The following is a 22,961-nucleotide window of genomic DNA, read 5'->3' on the forward strand; positions in this document are numbered from 1 at the left end:
AAGAATTGTGAATGTTCCTCTTCTTGTATTGTCCGTAGGTCGTGAAATTCAAGAAGACTAGTGATGATAATATTATGACGTTTGTATAATGTCATTAGTCCTTGGTGAATTAAACGAAGGCCTTCCATATGATTAAATAAGTTGTGTATTGCATTTTCAGTGAAGATGTTGTCAGCGGAACAAGCTTCGCCGGTTACTGCACCGGCATGGTTATTTGCAACGTCGGGATTCCAGAAACCGTTCATACAAACTGAGTGAATGGTGAGAATGTTAGCTATTTTGAGAGGTGTATTAGGAGTAGTAATAGGAAAACCCCAACATATTATGATAAGTGTCACAATGGTTGGCAAAGGAGCTACCTTTTTCCTAGCACGTGCGATCGCGTTCCAGAGAAATTTAATAATGCAAAAATCATTGCAGTTAGTCTTCAAGACCTAGAGTAGATGGAGGAGGGGTTTTGTTGTTTCGGAAGTCGTAGATGTGAGGAGTACATTATGACCTAGCCATTGGATCACAGATAATTGGTTTCTTTGCAAGGATCGCTGATAAACAATACGGTTTTTCCGGTTGTATTCGCCGTGAAAGATAGTTGCAAACATCAGATGCCTGATATTGTTGAATGGTGAATCCTGAAGGTGTACCCCCTGGTTCGTAATGGGAATTTGAAGTCCCTCGGAGATGATTTCCATAGTCAATTCACGCTCGCATCCGTTTGCACGGATAAAGAATTGCCCATTTTGGAAATAACCGTGTTTATAGAATAGCAGGACCAATTCTTTGGAATAAAATGCTTGCTTATGATGTAATAGAGGGAACCATCCTCGACGTAAAATTTCTGTGTCAAAAAAAGGATGAAAAAAACCGTTTTGGAAATTTTCCATAAAATTTTGCTCGGGCACGAAAATTCAAGTGAGGGCCATTTAAAGATGGAGTGGTGAAGAAAATTTAGTGGAAAAGGGAAGTTGGATTTTAGAGGTGTCTATCCTTGCTATAAATAGGCACCAATCTGAAGATGCAGAACACTACACCATAATAGTATATTTGCAACACGCACCTTTTTTGATTTGCAACGGTTATTTACCGTTAGTAAATTTCCAACGTTAAATAAGCATTGGCAATGTTGTAAAGCGTTGGCAATGTTGTAAAGCGTTGTTTTATTTGGGTGAATTTCCGGAATTAATTGCTAACGCTTAAAAAGTGTTGGAGAAGTGTTACAAATTAAAAACTTGAAATTTCACGAAATAGAGAAACGAAAAAAATCGAAATATAAAACACAACTTTTTTTCTCTCCTCTCTCTCTCTCTCACCGCCGCATTCCAAGATCCCTAAAATCTTCATCAAAACTAAAATCCAACTAATTTTCGCACTCCTCAAAACTAATTTTCGGTGGATTAAAACTTTAAAGTTCTAGCTGTTATTCAATTTCTAGAGAGAGGAAAAAAAAAGGAGGGAATCAAAAGAAGAAGAAGAAGAAGAAAACAAGGAGGAGACATTCATTCCTCGTATTTCCTTCCAGTTTGAGGCTAGATCTCAAGTCTTGTACGTTCTTCTTTTGAGGTAATAATCTTTCATTTTCTTTCTACTTACTAAGATGGAAATATTATATATATATATATAGGAAGCACTTGGTTTATGTATTCACAGATAATGTCAAATAATAGAAAAAAAAATTGAATAGAGTTGTGCATAGATAACAAACAAGCAGACGTATCTGTTTCTCTTATTAAAGTTGTCTGTTTGTGTCAATATGTTATTTCTTTTTTCATGGGGGAAGATTGTCTTTGAATCTGTGTCTCTCTTTTTCTGTATATTTTCTGGAACTTGTGGATTTCTTCTTGGACATTACATCAATGATTCCTGTTAAATATAATAATAAATTCACTATGTTGGTTTGTTTTGTTTCTTGACTTTGTATGTATGGTTTTTAGCTGTCAAAGTTGTAGTGTCATTGTGTCAACATGTCATTTAGGGATTTACCATTAGATGCAGGATTTCGAATTATATTGTCGAAGATTCCATAAGCATTAACATAGATAAATTGAGCATCATCTAGGTTATTGTTGAGGTTGTCCACCATATTCCTAAGCCTATCATTAAATAACCGACATGCACTGTTGATTCTCTCGACACATGTGCGGCCATCAGGACTATTAGCCAATGTATTTGGACTGCAACCAATCTGACCAACACCAATCAAAGCCACTTTCGTTGCTCGAAGTTGTCTGAGTCTATGTATGTACACGAAAACAAGATTTCATTAGCACTTAGTAGAGACAATATTGCTATATATGTACATAATTTTTGATGAACTAAGAGAATGTAGTCAATGTACCCACCCTTAGTTGTTGAGAAAAACTGTTGAATTAGAAGAACGTCGGCATATTGCACAGGGGTGTATTGGCGACTAGTTGAGTACATTTGGGGCATGAAGTAGTTGTTAAGGTAGTCATTGTTGCCCAGTCCAACTGAATAAATACATTGCCTTAGATAAGCTGCTGCTGAATTTTCATCCCCAAGTATATTTACTACTTGTGAATTCCCTCACAACTTATAGATCACAACAGAGGCAAAAATCTCAAGAAGCCCTTAACCATGCATAGTCATGAACAAAACCATATCCAGGTTCTAACAATTCCTAGTTGTTCAAACTTGTTCTTCGATGCCCGATAGAATAAACAAGTTAGATAAAAAGGACTAGTCAATGCGAAGAAAAAGTTGGCCTTTAAATAAGCCACATCAAAACAAAAACAAGTTATTCCAATTTCCACACAGTGAGCAGCAATGGTGAAGCTTAAAACACTAACTTAATTATCAACTTCATTAAAAAGCAATCATTATATAAACAAAAAGAAGAGGAAAGTTATCTATCATTAGCTAAGTTAAAAAAAAAATGGATAAAGGGGTAATAGTAGATGATATAGGAGAAGGTATGCAGTGTAGTAATCATCCTTATAAGAATAACCCAGGTGGGATCTGTGCTTTTTGTCTTCAAGAAAAGTTGGGTAAGCTTCTTTCTTCTTCTTCTTCTTCTTCTCATCAATCTAGTCCTTGTTCTTTTTTTTCCTTCTTCTTCTTCACCTTCTTTCAGGTCTGATAGTAATAATGGTGGGGTTAGTAAGGTTGGTAGTGTTAAAACTTATGGAAGTTTGGGTTGGGTTTCACTACCACTGGTAGTGCTACTAGTTCGGCTGCCACTCATCATGCCAATGCCACTACTCCCAATTTATCTGCAATTCCTTCGTTGCTGACTGTGAGGAGCTGAATGTTCTTTAGCTCAATGCAACTACTAGGTATGATTATCTTTTGTCCTTGCTTGATATAGTGATTTGTATTTCATTTGTTATTATTAATATTGATTGGAATATCTTTTCAAACATGTCAATCTATTTGTCCTCCTTTTTCAAACTGTGACTACATAGTATAGGACCACACAAAAGCAAATTACCCACTTTAACTTTGGTCGTCATTCACTAAAAGGTAGGAATCAAAAGTCTAAATGGCTCAATCAAGTAGAATTGTGAAGGTATTTCAACGTTTTCGGGGTTGTGAATGAGTTTTAGATACTGAATTATGTCTCGGATATTTTTCCCCTCACTTTGTGTGTAAAGGGCTTCGGGTTAAATTTGCAAATAGTGAAGAGGAAAAGTTCTCGAAAGCGATCGATAGGTGATGCAATATTGGACTCACGAAGTGTTATTTGTTCATGTAAAGAGGAGTTAAGGACATAGTGCATAACGCCTCAAATAATATACAAAAAGGAGTAGTGTCTATTTGCTTATATTGCCTATTCAAGTATGGAGCTGGGAGGAACATTGCATATCTTTTCTCTCGGCTCCGCTAGTTGTTTCAAACCTGAAGCCATTTGTTATACTTCAGAAAAACAATAAGCCGCCAACCAACATTCTTTGTGTGATATCACTTAATGACTAATTTTAATCAACTCCATGACTACATTGTCTTTTTTGTGCATTAAAATAAGGTTTGATTAGCTTTTGATGGAGTTGCTAATGGCCATTCTTGACTTAATTGATTTCTATTTGGATCACATATTCAGTTTCTCATAGCTATGTTTGTTTTTGAAAGTTTTATCTGTTGATCCTAATTTCCCACGAATTTTGTTTTTGAAAGTTTTATTTGTTTTTGAAAGTTTCTCATTTGTAGCTATTTGTTAAGATCTCATTCTTTATTATAACGTATATATATGGTATAAGGACTATTCCATTTCTTTGTCATGTGAATTATGCTATACACAACAAGTTTCAAGTTATTTTGTCATTTGCACTACTGCTCCGGTGCCTTCGGAGGTCTCTAAGAAGAATATGTGTTATGGTTTTTCATAGCACATGCAGGGTAAATATTTTTTGGTCAGCACACATGCAGCAGGTTAATTAGAAAGAACATGGTGTACGTGTTTGGGTTTATGTAAAGCCAAAGCATAGATATGGACCACACTTACAGATATTCGTGTGTGTGTTTTTTTTGGCTAGAGACTTGTTTGTGTTTATTGATTATTCATCTCAATGTTTGTGGTGGATGGACATTTGGACTTGGTCAACCGATTTTGTCTCTCATGTTATCATGCACATATGTGTTCTTTTCTTTAACATGAATGATTAGCTGTACATAATTCAATTTTATAATAAAGGTGTTGACTGTGACAAATAAGAAAATTTGCATGGAAAATTCTAGTAGTAGCTTATCTAAGTATACATTGCCTTGTAAATTTAATTAATTTATACACTTGTTTTTTTCACCCAAACTGCCGAATAGGTATGGCACCTTAGGTTACTATCTGATCCCTCTAAGCTAGATGAAACTATTTGTGATATCACCATGACTTAGTTTCAAGTCCTATTACGAGGAGCAATTTAATGGTGTTTTTGTTGTTAGCTCCCAGTGTTTATATATTCTCAGTCATGTTATTGAGTCACTTCCTGTGATGGTAAACAAAAGCCGATTGCTGGGTTTGGTCTAGTATTGTCAAATTTCTTAAGGAATTTCTGTTTTAATAATTAGAAAATGCGAATAAAGGGTGAATCCTTAGAAAACGCCACCATCCAGCAAACCTAAGTCTTGTATTTGGACATAGCTATCTATACGTTTGTGTGTAGCATATTCTTTTCATACTTGGCTTTCCTCGTCTGATTATAAATATCTTATTTTCCATAGTTAAGTAAAAAACTTTATTCTTAGAGATAGAAAAAAGCATGTCGAGCTTTACGTCCCTAAGTGTTTTCTTCTTGTTTTGAAGCTCGTTGTCGTGATACGTAAAAAACTGCACACGAGTTTGGTCCGTGATATCCTTTTCTCTTTCTTTTCTTTTGAATGCTAATATTCTTTCCCCCCACACACTAATAATCTGAATAGAGATGGCTTTATCATAAAAGATGAGATTCCATGGGCTGACATTGGAGCTGAATATGTTGTTGAATCGACCGGGTGTGTTTACCACCAAGGACAAAGTCTGCTGCTCATTTGAAGGTTTGCTTTTCGTGTTCTAGCCTCTAATGCTTGTTTATATTGACGGATCGTGATTCTCGTGGTTTGTAAATGTTTATAAAAATGGGATTATTATATTATAGTCCACGAAACGGAGTTTCCTTATTGATACTATTTTGAAATGAAATAGTTGTAGTCGGTTAATTCTAAAATGGGGTTGTTATGTAGTTTGTTTCTTAGTATGTGCAAAGTGATCCGAGTCTATGCAAACGAATTGATTGAGTAGAATAATGATATTTAAAAGTAATTAAAATTTGTTTGGTTGGATATATATCTACTTAAATACTACTAATAAGATTGAAATGAATTTGATTTCATTTTATTCCTAGAAAGAACTTTCTTATGTCTGATTGTAATTTACTTGTATGTAGGTGCAACAATCAAAAGGTATCCCAAGGGCATCTGATTATCGGAATTCCATGCCAAGTGTCACTTGCAGGTAATTGCATTTTAACAAGGAGTTCACTAAACCTTATTTTTAACTTCAGCTATATCTGTTGCCACACATGTTATGATTGTTATCTATGGAATTATCGCACATTGAGTGTACATGCTTAGTTTGCAACTGATATACTGGGCTTCATTTGGGTTGATTTGATCTTGGGGTTTAACAAAGAAAGAATGGATCATTGTTTCAGTTATTGCCCGCTTTTGAGAGGTTAGAGGCTTCAACTTAAATATTTTTCTCCTCTGTGTATAATTAAAGACAATATGTATTGCAGTGGAGATAGTAATTAAATTTTAACTACTCTTCTAACATCTATTCTTATACGTGTTTAGGCTTTTGCTGATGAAATTGGAATTCCATTCATGGAAACCAGTGCCAAAAGTTCTGCAAATGTAATAGTATTAGTAGTAGTAGTAATAATAGTAATAATTATCTTTCTTTCTTTGGCGTTACTAGTTTCTTGAATAGATTTGTATTAATTTCGTTGACTTTGGCAGAGGTGTTTGGCATTAAGATATGAGGCATTGATTCTTAGAGAGAAAATCTGTGGATGAGAATTGACTTCAAGTTTCATATCAAGAGTGGTTCAATTTTGCTAAAGATTTAGTGGGAAATGGATTTCACTACATTGCCGTCAAGGTAATTAATGAAATGTTATTGTTTGCTTATTGGTGTTGTTGTTAAGCTAAAACTTTACTTGTTTGTTTGTAGGGGTGTGAAAGTGCATTTTCATGCATTCAGGCAAACAATGTCGTTTGCTGCTAAGAGATAAGTTCGTGCTTGATAATACGAATCTTTCATGAATCTCCATTTGGGTTTTGATGCAGAGGTGAGAATCCCTAGTCTTTTTTTATTGTTAAGCTCAATCCACTATACCTTAGATTATCAGTATTTAGCGTTTGAATTGGTCTTGATCCTCTTATTGTCTGCTTCATGATCTTTTCTTAGTCGACTATTTTATCTTAATGCTAGGATCTCTTTTGGAGCATTTGTGGAAGTAAATGGGCGTAGGGTTTTCCACAACGGAAGCTGTTATCTCTTGTTTAGGATCATATAGTATGAAAACTTTTTTTTATGGTGATAGTTCAACAATAAGTTTGTGAGGTTTAGAAAATCGCTCAAAGTTGTGAATGTATATGGTTGGATTAGTTTTGTACTTTATCAGTTTTTTTCCCATATATATTATGGTTTATTTGTAAAATAGTATGAAAATGTATTGTATACAAGATAAATTTAGCTTAAATAAGAATTTATGATTTATGTATATGGTACAATAGGGGGCATCTTTTTGTAGGTTTAGCTAGTCGTTACAAAATATGAGAATTTTTTTTTTTATCAGCAACCCACCCATCAACAACGGTTCATAACCGTTACAAATTATTTTTAAATTAATTTTTTTTAAATTAACTAACAACTTTGCAACGGTTAAAAACCGTTACAAATTACCAACGCTTAAAAAGCGTTTGTGAAATAAAAAAAACCGTTGCAAATATTTTAAATTTGTGTACAAAATAGTTATAAAAAGTGTTGCAAATCATTATTGCAACGCTTAAAAAGCGTTGGAAATTTATATTTGCAACGCTTATTAACCGTTGCAAAAATTTCCAACATTTTACCCACGCCATATTTGCAATGCTTAAAAAGCGTTGCGAAAATTATTCGCAACGCTTTTTTGACGTTGCAAATATCCTGTTATGGTGTAGTGGAAAATACAAATCGAGGTGTCACAGGGTAGTTAGACCACGTATATCTTCTAAAACATGGCGCAAAAGTGGATGTAGTGTGGATGGGAAGAATGGGGCATGTGATTACAATGAGTGCCCCTTTTCTTTTTTTTTTTTTTTTTTTTTTTCCGTAAACTAGCGTAAGTAGAAGGACAAGGAAGATGTAGATATAATATCACAATAAGATGTAACAATGTACAGAGATGTGAAACCACACCATAATGACACGGGGAATAAAATACAAACTAAATATTAGATAAGACAATATGCCACATTAACAACATTACTATAATAAAACAACCGAGCATGAAGACTTAAGTAGTATATTCAATATGTTGCTGCTCAAACTTTTCTAGTGCATCCATGAAACTTGAAATTTGGTAAGAACTAAAAATGATATTTAGAATAAGAAGTGTAGATGGAAGAAGATGAAAAGAGTGAATGTGAAGGATGTGTTGAACTTATTTATAAAAAGAAAATTGAGCCGTTTTCTGACCGTTTTTGGATGTGATTTCATGACCGTTTTTAGGATGTGATTTCATGACCGTTTTGCAAAACGTTAGTTGACGGTAAAATTTGTCGTTAAGTGTGACGTCAAAAATATATATGTATATATTTTTATATATATCTATATATATTATTATATATGTTTCTACCTATATAATATAATATTGGAGATAACTGATATATTATTAGACAAGGCAGAAATTTTGGAAAATGTAGGAAATAACAGACATCCTTGGTTGGAAAATTAAAATGCAAACACGTAAATAAAATATCCGACATAAATAATATACAAGACCAGGAAAATAAATTGTCTACCGAGAATCCTCAGGGGCTATAGAAGAAGAACCAAGAGTCCTACGACGGCGTGCAATACGAGCTCCCTTAGAGGCTAACTGCTCCTGGATATTGCCTAGAGTATCCATCACTTGAGCTTGAAACTGGTGCTGGTTTGCCATGAGCATTCGCTGGAACTGGTTCTGGCGAGTAGTCATGTGATCCTAAAATGTATTCATGGAAGTTCGCATTTCTTGCTGAAATTCGCCCATGATGTCTGTCAGTGACTCGTGGCGAGTGGTCATATCCGTTCTTAACTCGCCCATGGCATGTTTCATCGATACCTGGCGAGTGTACATGTCTCTCATGCCACTGTTCATAGCACGTAAGGCATCCATAGGGTGGCTCATCTTACTCATAGCAATCTCATCGAATAAGGGTGGGTGAGATGGACCTACGTTAACGTGCTCAGCTGCCATTGGTGTTGTGGGTTCCCATGGGGCCAGTATACATTTCTTGGAAACAAGCATATACTCATATGGTAGCATAGGTATTAATGGGGTGGCAGACAGGAAACCCAAATTAATCATAACTTGTGTTACAAGAACGACAAGAGGGACTGACCTGAGGGTGGCATGTGTAATGATATCAAAAAAAAAGGTGACTATGCAGAAGTTACCCTTGCACTCCTGGAGGATCCAAAGTAGGTGGAGAAATGTCTTGTTGATGTCCGATGGCTTCAAGGTGCCAATGACGTTCTGTCCCAGCCATTGAGTCCCGGCCAGCTGGTTCCATCGCACCGAGCGCTGATACGCACATTTCCCATCCATATTGTACTCTCCCTCGATTAGCGTGTCGAGCATTAGGTCATAAGTCTGTGGATACACTGACTGCTGCTGAGTCAGCACGTGGTCGACCATAGGTATGCCCGTTACATTCGAGATTAAAGCGGGTGTGACTCGCGGTGCACACCGTCGATGGTGACCCAAAAATGGTCGCCATTAAAGCCCCCATTGTCGTAAAATTTCAACACCAAATCTGTTGAATAAAGCCCACCATTGGCATATAACAAATATTCCCATCCTCTAGAGTGTATTTCTGTATCAAAGAATGGAACAAACATCCCATTTTCAAATAGAGCTCCAAAAATTTTCTCTACCGAAATTCGCATGTTTCCGGCCATTGGTGATCGTATGAAGAGGATGGATATTGATTTGAGATGAGGGGGATAATTGGGAGTTGCTGACGAAAGGGAAATCGATTCTGAGTTGTGGGGGTCTCGTGCGAGACTTGGGTTTAACGTGGGCCTGTCTCGTGTGAGACTAAATTATGAGGGAACAAGATCCAAATTTTGGGGAAGACGATGGTTGGAATTATGACGCGTGTGGTTCGGTGTCTCGGGTTTAAATGGGTTGAGAATATGAGATTTGGTTGGGTCTAATATTTTTCCCAAGCCCAAATCAAGCCTAAAGCTTAATTTAAGCCTAAAACAATATAAACGCTCACCCACGACTCGTTCGGACTCCGAATTGGATAAATGAGCTATCAAAATGATCGGCATGAAAAATTGCATCCAATTATATGAGTCATTCTCAAAGGTCACAAGAGTTTTTGAAAATAAGGAGTGGTGTTTTATTTATAAATGAAGTTTTTATTTCTATACAAGGGAGATTAATGTGAATAACACTGGATGTCGAGAAGAGTCACCATCTAAATTCATAGGCAACTGTCATGTCGACTCTGGAGCGAACCCAATCCAGCCACGGTGGCTTTATCTTTATGTATTATAGGGTTTGGAGCAGGACGGTACCATCCTGGACCGTGCGCGCTACGGTCTAATAACATTGCCCTTATTACAGACGACTATCCTCAAACCGCCCCAAAGGGAACTCAAAGTAACCAATTCTAGGGGTTGGTCTGGTGGAATCCATTACCCGTACGTGTTCTAAGTATGCAACATCCAAGGTTAAACACGAATCTCTAGGTGCACAACTTAATGCAAGGGGAACAATATATACATATCTACAAGATGAGTCTTTTAACGTCAGATCGTTAAGATGAATCGAGTTTTTTAACGTCAGATCTTCAAGATGAATCGAGTCTTTTAACGTCAGACCCTCAAGATGAATTGAGTCTTTTAACGTCAGATTCTCATGACGTTTGCGAGTCTTTTAACGTCAAATTCTCAAGACGATTCCCAACCCGTAGGAGAAACGGCGCGTCAACGAAGTTTATCCTACACAGCTAGTGTCAGACAAAAGTACACCTTATACTAGCTAGTATCGGATAGGAAGTCAAGACCTGAACAAAAAGGTATTTGACAATGCATACACCACCCCATCATTCGCGTACGTTATTTACGAGCAAAAGTACTACGACCATTACCTATTCATGATGAGTGAGACTTACACCAAATAATTAGCTTAAGTTCACGAGGCAAAGAGTAGAAAAGGGAAGAGAAAGAAGGAGGTGAAATTTTTGGTACCCATCGTTTACCGCCAGGAACGTTTGCTCGCATTGCAGAAGACATTTATACTCAGTTGTGAAATAGAGGTTTCATGGACTACGGCTCTGGCGCTTGCGACCACACACTTCAAAGAACTTTTGAGAGCCACACACTTCAAAGAACTTTTGAGAGCATAAAATAGAAGATGGCTCGGCTACCAAAATGGCGTACCCTCTACAGTACGCCAAACGAAACATCTAGTCTATGTAGACCGGATCCTGAAGAAAAGTGTGTTCAACAGTTGGGGAGCATAACTCGTGGTAATGTTTGAGGCGTTGTCCATTTACTTGAAATTTGTTGTTATCTTGTGGTTTAAGCAAAGAGATTGCCCCATAATGGGTCACAACTGACACAATGAAAGAACCAGACCATCGTGTTTTCAATTTACCAGGAAAAATGTGTAATCTGGAGTTGTACAGTAAAACTTTTTGGCTAATTTTCATATTAGCTTTGTAGGATTTTGAGAGATCATAAGCATCACTCCGAATCTCCTCAAGGTCATTTAATTGTAGTTTTTGCTTCTTGCTTACCGTGTTGATATTGTAATTGAAGCTTTTGATGGCCCATAGGGCACGATGCTCAAGTTCAACTGGCAGATGACAAGGTATTCCAAAAATGATGCAGTAAGGAGACATCCTTATAGGTGTCTTAAATGCCATTTGGTATGCCCACAAGGCATCCCCGATAAGTGGAGAGACCAGTCTTTTCTTGATGGATTGACAGTTTTCTTTAGAATGGACTTTATCTCTCTGTTGGAGACTTCCACTTGGCCACTCGTCTGTGGGTGATATGGAGTTGGAACTTTGTGAGTAACTCCATATTTCTTCATTAAAAGCCCAAAATTTTTATTACAAAAATGTGTACCCCCCATCACTGATGATAGCTTTGGGGACACCAAAACGAGAGAAAATGTTTTCTTTTACAAATTGCATGATAGTCTTATGGTCATTTGAGCGACATGCGAGTGCCTCAATCCATTTAGACACATAGTCTACAATGACTAGAATGCAGAGAAAACCTTGAGAAATAGGGAAGGGTCCCATAAAATCAATGCCCTAAATATAAAAAATTTCCATAATTAAGATAGGATTTAGGGGCATCATATTGCGTTGGGTAATCCGACCTAGGTGCTGACAACGAATGGAAGCTATGAAATGTTCGTGTGCATCGCGAAAAAGGGTAGGCCAGTAAAACCCACATTGTAAAACCTTGGCCGCAGTTTTCTTCCCACTGAAATAACCTCTGCAAGATTTCTCATGGCAAAAAGATAACACGTTGGTGTGTTCCCAGTCGGGAATGCAACGACGAATGAGTTGGTCGGAACAATACTTAAAGAGGTAGGGGTCATCCCAGAAATAATATTTTAAAGTGGATAAGAACTTTTTACGATCAGGACGTGACCAAGAGGAAGGAACCTCCTCAGTAACTAGGTAGTTAACGATATCCGCGTACCATGGAGAGGAGAAAATGGAGTAGAAATAAAACCTTAAGAAATAGGGAAGGGTCCCATAAAATCAATGCCCCAAATATCAAAATTTTCCATAATTAAGATAGGATTTAGGGGCATCATATTGCATTGGGTAATTCGACCTAGGTGCTGACAATGAATGCAAGCTATGAAATGTTCGTGTGCATCGCGAAAAAGGGTAGGCTAGTAAAAGCCACATTTTAAAACCTTGGCCGCAGTTTTCTTCCCACTGAAATAACCTTTGTAAGATTTCTCATGGCAAAAAGATAACACATCGGTGTATTCCCAGTCGGGAATGCAGCGACGAATGAGTTGGTCAGAACAATACTTAAAGAGGGTAGGGGTCATCCCAGAAATAATATTTTACAGTGGATAAGAACTTTTTACAATCAGGACGTGACAAAGAGGAAGGAACCTCCTCAGTAACTAGGTATTTAATGATATTCGTGTACCATGGAGAGGAGAAAATGGAGTACAAATATTCGTCTGGGAAGGAATCACTGATGGCTTCAGAATCACTATCAACATCACCAACTAGCCTAGATAAATGGTCGGCCATGACATTTTCTGTTCCTTTCTTATCTTTGATTTCCAAGGTGAATTCTTGCAAGAGAATGATCCACTGGAACAATCTTTGTTTCACATCCTTTTTCGCGAGTAGGTACCGAAGAGCGGCATAGACAACGACTAGGAACTCTTTCTCAGTTGTTGTGTAATTACATTGATCATCATTAAGAGTTTTACTTGTGTAATAAATGACAATGAGTTTGTTATCACGTCTTTGGCCTAGTACGGCGCCAATAGCAAAGTCGCTAGCATTACACATCAGTTTGAATGGTTGAGACCAATCAGGGGGTTGAATGATAGGAGCGGTAGTCAGGGCGGTTTTTAGAGTTTCAAAAGCTTGTTTGCAATTGAAATTGAAGTCGAAGACCGCATCCTTAAGCAGTAGATTAGTAAAGGATCGAGCAACTTTAGAAAAATCCAGAATGAATCGCCTGTAAAACCCAACGTGCCCTAAAAAGGCACGGATATCGCTAACTGTTCAGAGGATAGGTAGCGAAGTAATTTTAACAATTTTAGCTTTATCAACCTCTATCCTGTCTTCCGAAACAATATAACCTAGAACAACCCCTTTGGTCACCATGAAATGACACTTCTCCCAATTGAGCACCAAATTTTCTCTTCGCAACGCGTTAACACTTTAGAAAGGTTGGATAGGCAGTTGTCAAAGGAATTTCCACAAATGGAAAAGTCATCCATGAAGACTTCCATATAACGTTCCACCATATCACTGAATATGTGAAGCATGCAGCGTTGGAAAGTGCCTAGGGCATTGCAAAGACCAAAAGGCATTCATTTGTATGCAAAGGTTCCAAAGGGACATGTGAAAGTTGTCTTTTCTTTATCAGCGAGATCGATGACAATTCGGAAGTAGCCGGAATAGCCATCAAGAAAACAGTAGTAAGCATGACTAGCTAAACGTTCTAGCATCTGGTCAATGAATGGAAAAGGGAAGTGATCTTTACGTGTTCTCGCATTAAGTTTGCGATAGTCAATGCAGATTCTCCATCTCAATGCAATGCGAGTGGAGATGCATTCACCATTTTCATTTTGTACAACTTGAATGCCGGACTTTTTGGGAACAACATAAACAGGACTAACCCAGTCACTATTAGAGATAGGGTATATTATACCCGCATCAAGTAAACATAAAACTGCCTCCCTCACCACCTCTTTCATGGCAGGATTAAGGCGACGTTGTGGTTCTCTCGATGTCTTTGTGCTGTCATCCAGATGTATGCGATGCGTGCATACACTAGGGTCTATTCTTTTGATATCATCTAAGGACGAACCAAACGTGCTTCTTCGTCGGTAGTCAAGTGAGAAGAAATTATTATAGGATGACTACCATCGGGACTGAGATGCACGTACTTCAAATCAGAGGGTAGAGGTTTTAAATCCAGAGTTGGAGGAGTGGGGATCAAGGATTAGTGAGGAGCCGTCTCTTCAATGGAAAAGAGCGAGTCTGGTTCTTCTGAATCAATTGGCAACGCAATAGTAGGGGTCAAATAGTGGTACTGACTCTAATAATGCGTGGACATCCTTAATGTACGAGTCATCATCAAACTCAAGATTATCAAAAGAAAGAAATTGGTGTACCTCGTCTGGGGGAAAAGAGTTTTCAAAATATTCCTGTGCCAAACTATCAACCAGGCTAATCTCACCCTCCATTATAGGATCGAGAAATTGTTTCATTAACTTGAACATGTTGACTTCGACAGAAAGGTTCCCGAAAGACAATGTCATTGAACCATCACGACAATTGATGAGAGCGTTAGCAATTGCAAGAAATGAACGCCCCAAAATGATAGGAATGGAGTCACAGGCTACTTCGGTATCTAAAATGACAAAATCAACTAGGTAGTAAAAATCTTGGACCTTGACTATGACGTTTTCTACTATGCCCTTTGGGTACTTGATGGAGGGATCCGTGAGTTGTAGGGTCATGTTGGTAGCTTTTAATTCATGAAGACCTAACTACTTAAATAAGTAGTAGGGAAGTAAGTTAACACTGGCGCCTAGGTCTAAAAGTGCGGTAGCGGTATACTTGTCTCCCAACGTGCATGGTATAGTTGGTCGACCTGAGTCTTTGTATTTAACCACACCATTGGTATTAGTAATAGAGGGAAACTGCTCAGTGAGGAACGCTTGTTGAGGAACATGTGTACGTCGTTTGTTAGTGTACATGTCCTTCAAAAACTTTACATGCTTGGGCAAATGCTTAAGCGCATCTAGAAAAGATAGGTTTATGGTCAAATTTTTGAAGGTTTCACGGATCTCATCGAAATGTTCGTCAGGTTTGTTCTTTGTCAAACGGGCAGGGAAAGGAGCTTTTGGGCAGAATTGCGCATATAGATCTGTGGCGTCTTTCCCTAGGGACGTGGATGTCGATTTGGAAGGAACAACTTCGTCCGCTATAGGTTGTGAGGTAGGAGTTAGAAGGACATCAGCCATGGCTTCCGTCGATTCGATGTCTTGCATACATATGTGATTGTTGATGGTTCGGATAGAACGAAGAGTGGTGATGTCATTTACCTCACCCTGGCTGGGATTACTAAATCCTGGTGCATTGTTGAGTTCAAAGGCAGTGTTGGTGGGCTTAGGGTTTGGAACTGATTGGCCTGGAAACACGCCCTTTTGACTTTTATCCTGTGCTAACAGATGAAGAGACTGTTAGATAGATGCTAAGATTTGATTTTGTTGATTCATGTAAGTCAGAAAAGTTTCAACTGTTTTATCGGCAGTGGATTGTACCAGAGGAGGAGGAGGCACATTAGCATGCTCAATATCATCTCTCGCTATAGGTTCCCAGTGATCCATGACACAAGTCTCGAAAATCGCAAAATTTTTGAAAGACCTTGTTTGAACTAATGGCCTAGCGGACTGGAACCCTAAATTAATCATAAGTTGAGTAACAAGTACAGCAAGAGGAGCTGACCTGTTTGAAGCAGTCGTAAGAACATGGCCCAGGAATTGAACCATACAGAACCTATCCTTCTTCTCCTAGAGGATCCACAGTAGATGCAAAAACGTCTTGTTGACGTCGGATGTCTTTGAAGTACCAATGACGTTGTAGGCCAGCCATTGGGTGACAGCCAATTGGTTTCCTCTGAGGGAATGTTGGTACACGCATCTCGAGCCATCATTGTATTCTCCCTCGAGTAGCGTGTTGAACATCAATTCCATAATGCTCGCATACTCTGAAAACAACAGGGTCGGACTATCGGAGTTAATTGGAATATTCACAGTAGTCGATATCAACTCCAATGTGAGTTCACGTTCCATCCCATCCGCCGTGATCCAAAACTCATTCCCCCGAAAACCTCCATTGTTATAGAACTTCAACACCAATTCTTTGGAGTAATGAGCCGGAATTCGATGCAAAAGGTATTCCCACTCCCTACTAGCAATTTCTTCATCGAAAAAGGGATGAAACATGTCAAAATTATAGAGATTTGTAAAATTTCTCTGAACTGTGATTCTACGATTTCCAGCCATAGAGTGATCGAGATGAGGTTTTGAGGGTCTATATTGGTTGCGCAAAGTGAGGGGATGGTTCTGTTCAAACAGGTTTGGAATTGGTTAGGTTTATACCGCGTGCGCGAGTAGATTTTAGACTAGCAGTACCACGTTCGCGAGGATGTGTAAGGGGAAACAAGATCCAGATTTTGGGGAAGACGAAATGAGAGAGGTTGATGCGTGGTTTTCCCCCCGTGCTGGATTTTGTGATCAGACACGTGATTTGGGTTGGGTTCTAATTTTTTGCCCAAGCCCAAATGAATTCTGGAAATTTCCATTATGTCCCGAAATGTCACGAAATTTCAAACGCGGAATCTCGATTCATTTCAACTCCAAATTAAATGAATGAGATGCCAAAATGATCAGCATTAAAAATGCCATCCAATGGAATATGGCGAAGGCACATTCAGGGGGGGGGGGGTGGGTGTGAGTCTTGTAAAAACAGAACGCAACCCTTTTTTTTATTATTATTATTATTATTATTATTTATGTACAAATTTACAAGGGGAGATGAACATGTCAATAACACTAAACTTCAAGAAGAAAACCATTCTGACAAGAAAAATCGGGCAAAATTAACATGCCATGGAAACAAGGGCAAACCCAATCCAGCCAGACTGTGGCTTAACCTTTATGTTTTGGGGGCCTAGGGTTTAGGATGATACCATCCCTGACCAATGTGTAATTGTCTATTAATAATATTACCCTTAGTACATATGGTATAACCTCAAACCGCCCCGAACTGCCATCAAATAGAAACTATTCGGGTTGGCCTGGTGAAATCCATTGCCCGTGTGAATGAGGGACCATCTGATGTTATACATCATGACTCTTTTAGTGCATAATGCTTAGTGCAAAGGTGAAAATAAAAGACACGAGTATATACATGTGAGTCTTTTAACGTCAGATCCTCAAGACGAATGTGAGTCTTTTAACGTCAGATCCTCAAGACGAATACCAACTTGTGGGTGCAACGGGGCGACGATGAAGTTTATCTTGTTAAGCTGGTGTCAGACAAAAATATACCTTATACTGGCTCATATCAGATAATAGTTCAAGACCTGGACAGAAAGGTGTTTGACAATTCATACACCACCCCATCCTTCGCGCACGTCGCTTTCGAGCAAAAGTACTACGACCATTACCTATTTGAGATGGGTGAGATTTACACCAAATGATGAGTTGTAGTTCACGAGGAAGAGAATAGAAAAGGGAAGAGAATGAAGGATGGGAAATTTTTGGTACCCATTGTTTACCAGAAGGCACGTTTGCTCGATTATCAGAAGACATTTACACTCAGTTCTGAAATAGAGTTTTTTGTGGACTCAGGTTCCGGCGCTTGCAACCACAGACTCTAGGAGATTTGAGAGAAGAAAATAGAAGAGGGCCCGGTTACCATTATGGCATACTTTCCCTGTTTTAAACACCTGGAAGGAAGTACACCAGTGAATCTTTTAGTCTTGGCAGACTGGATCTTTGATAAGAGTCTTTTCGACATCGGGAGAGTGCAACTCATGATAATGTTTATGCCGTTAGCCAATTACTTGAAATTCACTGTCATCGTTTAAAATTTTCAAAGATATAGCCCATAAGGGGTGATAGCAGAGACAGTGAAAGGACCAGATCATCTAGTTTTTAATTTTCCTAGAAAAATGTGTAATCTCGAGTTGTACAACAAAACTTTTTGACCAATTTTGAAATATTTTCTTAATATGTGTTTGTCATGCACTCTTTTCATGTTGGCTTTATAGGATTTTGAGAGATCATAGGCATCACTTTGAATCTCCTCAATCCCATTTAACTGCAATTTTTGCTTCTCGCCTGCCGTATTGGGATTATAATTGAGGCTTTGATGGCCCATAGAGCACAATGTTCAAGTTCAACCGGCAGATGACAAGGTTTTCCAAAACGAGGCGGCAAGGGGACATGTCTATAGGTGTCTTAAAAGACGTTCTATATGCCCACAAGGCATCAGATAATCAAAAAGACTAGTCTTTCCTAAATGGATTAACTATTTTCTCTAAAATGGACTTAATTTCCCTATTTGAGACTTCGACTTGTCCACTGGTCTGAGGATGATACGGAGTTGCCACTTTGTAAGTGCCTCCATATTTCTTTACTAATGATTCAAAAATTTTATTACAAAAATGTTTTCCCCCATCACTAATGATAGCTTTGGGAACACCAAATCTAGAGAAAATATGTTCTTTTACGAACAAAACAACAGTTTTGTGATCATTAGCACTGCATGCCATTGCCTCAATCTATTTTGACACGTAGTCAATAGCTACCAATATGTAGAGAAAACCCTGAGAATTTGGAAAGGGACCCATAAAGTCGATGCCCCACACATAAAAAATTTCGACAATTAAAATTGGATTTAAGGGCATCATATTGCGTTGAGTAATGCGTCCTAGCTGTTGGCAGCGATTGCATGCTTTGCAATGCTCATGTGTATCTTTAAACAGTGTTGGCCAATAAAATCCACATTGTAGAACCTTGGCCACAATTTTCTTACCACTGAAATGACCACCACAAGATTGTTCATGGCAGAAGGATAACACGTCATTATGTTCCCAGTCGGGAATGCAACGACATATCAATTGGTCGGAACAATACTTGAAGAGGTAGGGATCATCCCAGAAATAAAATTTTACTGTGGATAAGAACTTTTTCGGTCGCTACGAGTCCAAGATGAAGGGACTTCCTCGGTAACTAGGTAGTTTACTATATCAGCGTACCAAGGAGATGAAAAAATGGAATACAAGTGTTCATCAGGGAATGAATCACAGATGGGTTCGGTATCATTATCGAAATCATTGACAAGTCGTGATAAATGGTCTGTAACCACATTCTCGCAACCTTTTTTATCTCTAATTTCTAGAGTAAACTCTTGCAAGAGGAGTATCCAGCGGATCAACCTCTGTTAGGTATCTTCCTTTGCTAAGAGATAACGAAGCGCCGCATGGTCAGTGTAGACTATTGTCGAAGAACCAACTAGGTAAGGACGAAACTTATCCAGGGCATAGATAACTGCGAGAAATTTTTTTTCAGTGGTGGTATAGTTACGTTGCGCTTCATGAAAAGTTTTACTAGCGTAGTGACAAACGTAAAATGACTAGTTTTACCTAAGAATAAAATGATAGAATTCTAAACGCAAGTAAAACTAAAACTGAACTAAGTCTAGTCGATTATTTATCAAATATTTCTACTCTCGATTCTATCGAAATAGAGTTGGAGTAAAAGATTTGTTCCACTCCTAGTTCTTTAGAATTAGCGTTTTCTAAGATTATCGGTCCATCCAAAGTCAATGAGAGATTTACGAATTTATACTACAATGCAAATTATACTAACAAGATATGAATTTATACGTCTACGGAATACTAAATTGATACTAGATAAAAAATTAGGGGGGATTGATTCCACCTTAACTCGATTTAATTTACTAATGAAGAATCGTTGTAATCCGAATTAAACTATTTTCGCATATAATTGGTTCTTTCTAATCCCTAGTTGTTCATGGTAATCTCTACCAACTAACATCTAGCATATGAAACAATCAAACCCATTCTCATGGGGAACTAATCGTTTCTAGAATGGAATGGAAATTATGACTACTCTACGCTAGTACAAATCAAGCTTCATCAAGGTTTCTTCAACCCCCTCTAATTGAGGTTTAGCCTAGAATCATTATGCTATCATTTCCCAATGAAATTAAACAAGACATCATATAAAGATTGTAAATTTACTTATTTCAATTCAAATGGAAATCTAATTATGCAAGAATTGATTAAAACTAACAATGATAATAACTAAATCTAGGAATCGAAACTACAATGATTAATGAAATGAAACTATATTATGAAGAACAAACTACTTTATTGATCTAATAATTAAATAACAATTGATTCAAATACAAAATTAAAACAAGGTATGAAAACTAATTAATGGAAAGAAAACTAGATCTAGAACTATGCTCTAATGGCCACTTGCTACCTAAACTAATTATATCCCTAAGAACTAAGTCTTGTGTGTTCAAATGGAGGAGACCAGATCCACATTTTCGTGCATGGGTTGAGGAGACATATTTTGTGCCAGAAAATCGAGCCCAAACCCCAATTTCTTCTATCCACATAGTCTTTTTCAGCTGGATTTGAATTCCATAGGCTTTTCGTCCACTTTTACTCCTCTGATTGGGTCAAGGCTTGGACCATTGGAAAGCTGATTCCAAAACGGTCATTTTGACATAAAGTAGGCCCAATTCCGAGGTCTGGACCCAAAGATACGGTCTTTGGAAGTTCTACTAATTTTTGTGTGATGTTTCTCCCCGCGTTGACTTTGACTTTTTAGCCTTGACCGGGCTTTATAAAGGTTTTTTCTCCTTGAATCTTGGCATTTAATCACAGAACTTCTTAGCAACCAACCCTTGCTATTTTATCTCGCCAAAGTAACACATTTCTGCACATAATTGACTTCAATGCCTGAAATACATAAAAACACGTAATCAACATTAACTCTTATTTATTACTCACATAATTGGTCTAAAAGTATTATTGTTAAGGGGTTAAAACTACAGTTTTGGGCTCTTATCACGTAGTAAATGACAATTGGTTTGTTCTCTCGGCGTTGCCCTAGGACAGCTCCAATAGCGTAGTCACTCGTATCACACATTAATTCAAAAGGTTTAGACCAATCAGGGGGTTGAATTATCGAAGCTGTAGTAAGGGCGGACTTTAAGGTCTCAAAAGCTTATTTGCAATCGAAAGTGAAGTCAAATACGACATCTTTAAGCAGGAGATTTGTTAAAGGTCAAGCAACCTTTGAGAAATCTTGAATAAATCTCTTATAGAATAATGCGTGTCCTAGAAATGCACGTATGTCGTGAACTGATTTTGGTATAGGAAGTGAAGTAATTTTTTCAATCTTAGCTTTATCGACTTCGATTCCATCCTTTGGAACAATATGACCTAGAACTATTCCTTTTGTAACCATAAAATGACATTTTTCCCAATTAAGAACGAGATTTTTCTCTTCATAACGTACTAAAACCTTTTCAAGATTTGATAGACAGCTATCGAAAGAATTATCATATATTGAGAAATCATCCGTGAATACTTTCATAAAGCGTTCGACCATATCACTGAAAATGTGAAGCATACAGCGTTGGAATGTACCAGGTGCATTGCAAAGTCCAAAAGGCATTCGTTTATATGCAAATGTACCAAAAGGAAAGGTGAACGTTGTTTATTCTTGATGAGCAGGATCTGTGACTATTTGAAAATATCCTGAATAACTATCAAGAAAATAGTAATATGCATGACCTGCTAACCGTTTAAGCATCTGGTCAATGAAGGGAAGTGGGAAATGATCTTTACGAGTGACTGCATTAAGTTTGCGATAGTCAATGCATATTCACCACCTCACTGGAATACGAGCGGAGATGCATTCATCTTTATCATTTCGCACAACTGTAATGCCAGACTTCTTGGGAACAAAATGTACTGGACTCACCCAAACACTATCCGAGATAGGGTAAATAATACCAGCATCGAGTAACCTTAAAATTTCTTCCCGTACCACATCCTTCATGGTGGGATTAAGACGACGTTGCGGCTCACGTGATGTTTTGGCATTTTCTTCAAGATGTATGCGATGGGTGCACACTTTAGGGTCAATGCCTTTAATGTTATCAAGAGACCATCCAATAGCAGAACGGTGTTCTTGGATGACCTTAATTAAATGTGATTCCTGATCGGCAGTCAATTGTGATGATATGATAATTAGGTGACTATCATCTGGATCTAGATGTATGTATTTTAAGTCTGAATGAATAGGCTTTAAGTCAAGGGTGGGAGGAGTGGGTATTAAAGATTCTTGAGGAATGTCGTCTTCCATAGAGAAAACAGATTGATGCTCATCCTAGTCGCTTGATAGGATAGTAGTATAGTCAATTAGTGGTATTGACTCTAAAAACTCGTTTACATCCTGTGAATAAGCATCCCTATCAAATTTAGAATCATCACATGAAAGGAATTGGTGTACTTCATCCTCAAGAAAAGAGTTTGTGAAATATTCCTACACAAGGGTGTCAACCAGGTTAACCTCCCTATCAATGTCATTCTCTGGAATATGTTTCATCAACTTGAACACATTAACCTCAACCGAAGATTTCCGAAGGACATGGTCATAGAACCATCCCTACAGTTTATGAGGGCATTAGCAGTTGCTAGGAACGGACTCCCTAATATGATAGGAATGGAGTCACAGGCAACTTTTGTATCCAGAATGACAAAATTGACGGGATAGAAAAAGTTTTGGACTTTTACAAGTACGTTTTCCACAATGCCTTTTGGATACTTAATGGAATGATCGACTAATTGTAGAGTCATCGTGGTAGGTTTAAGCTTATAAAGACCTAGTTGTTTGAATAAGTAATAAGAAAGTAAGTTCACA

At 37.9% G+C, this 22,961-nt stretch overlaps 1 long non-coding RNA gene across 4 annotated transcripts; it reads left to right on the top strand.

Moving 5' to 3' along the window:
- Positions 1–1,131: 1,131 nt before the first annotated feature.
- LOC147524310 (uncharacterized) lies at positions 1,132–7,159 on the top strand. Of its 4 annotated transcripts, XR_015219198.1 has the most exons (7): positions 1,132–1,557; positions 3,089–3,290; positions 5,368–5,481; positions 5,871–6,157; positions 6,280–6,586; positions 6,659–6,776; positions 6,920–7,159. It is a non-coding gene; the product is annotated as an uncharacterized LOC147524310 (long non-coding RNA). The 4 variants fall into 4 exon arrangements; XR_015219190.1 differs by having other exon boundaries at positions 1,132–3,290; XR_015219208.1 differs by having other exon boundaries at positions 1,132–3,290; positions 5,871–5,938; positions 6,445–6,586.
- Positions 7,160–22,961: the final 15,802 nt, after the last annotated feature.

Source organism: Coptis chinensis, chromosome 1 (genome assembly GCF_015680905.1).
Source record: "Coptis chinensis isolate HL-2020 chromosome 1, ASM1568090v1, whole genome shotgun sequence".
In the NCBI taxonomy this organism is placed as follows: Eukaryota; Viridiplantae; Streptophyta; class Magnoliopsida; order Ranunculales; family Ranunculaceae; genus Coptis; species Coptis chinensis.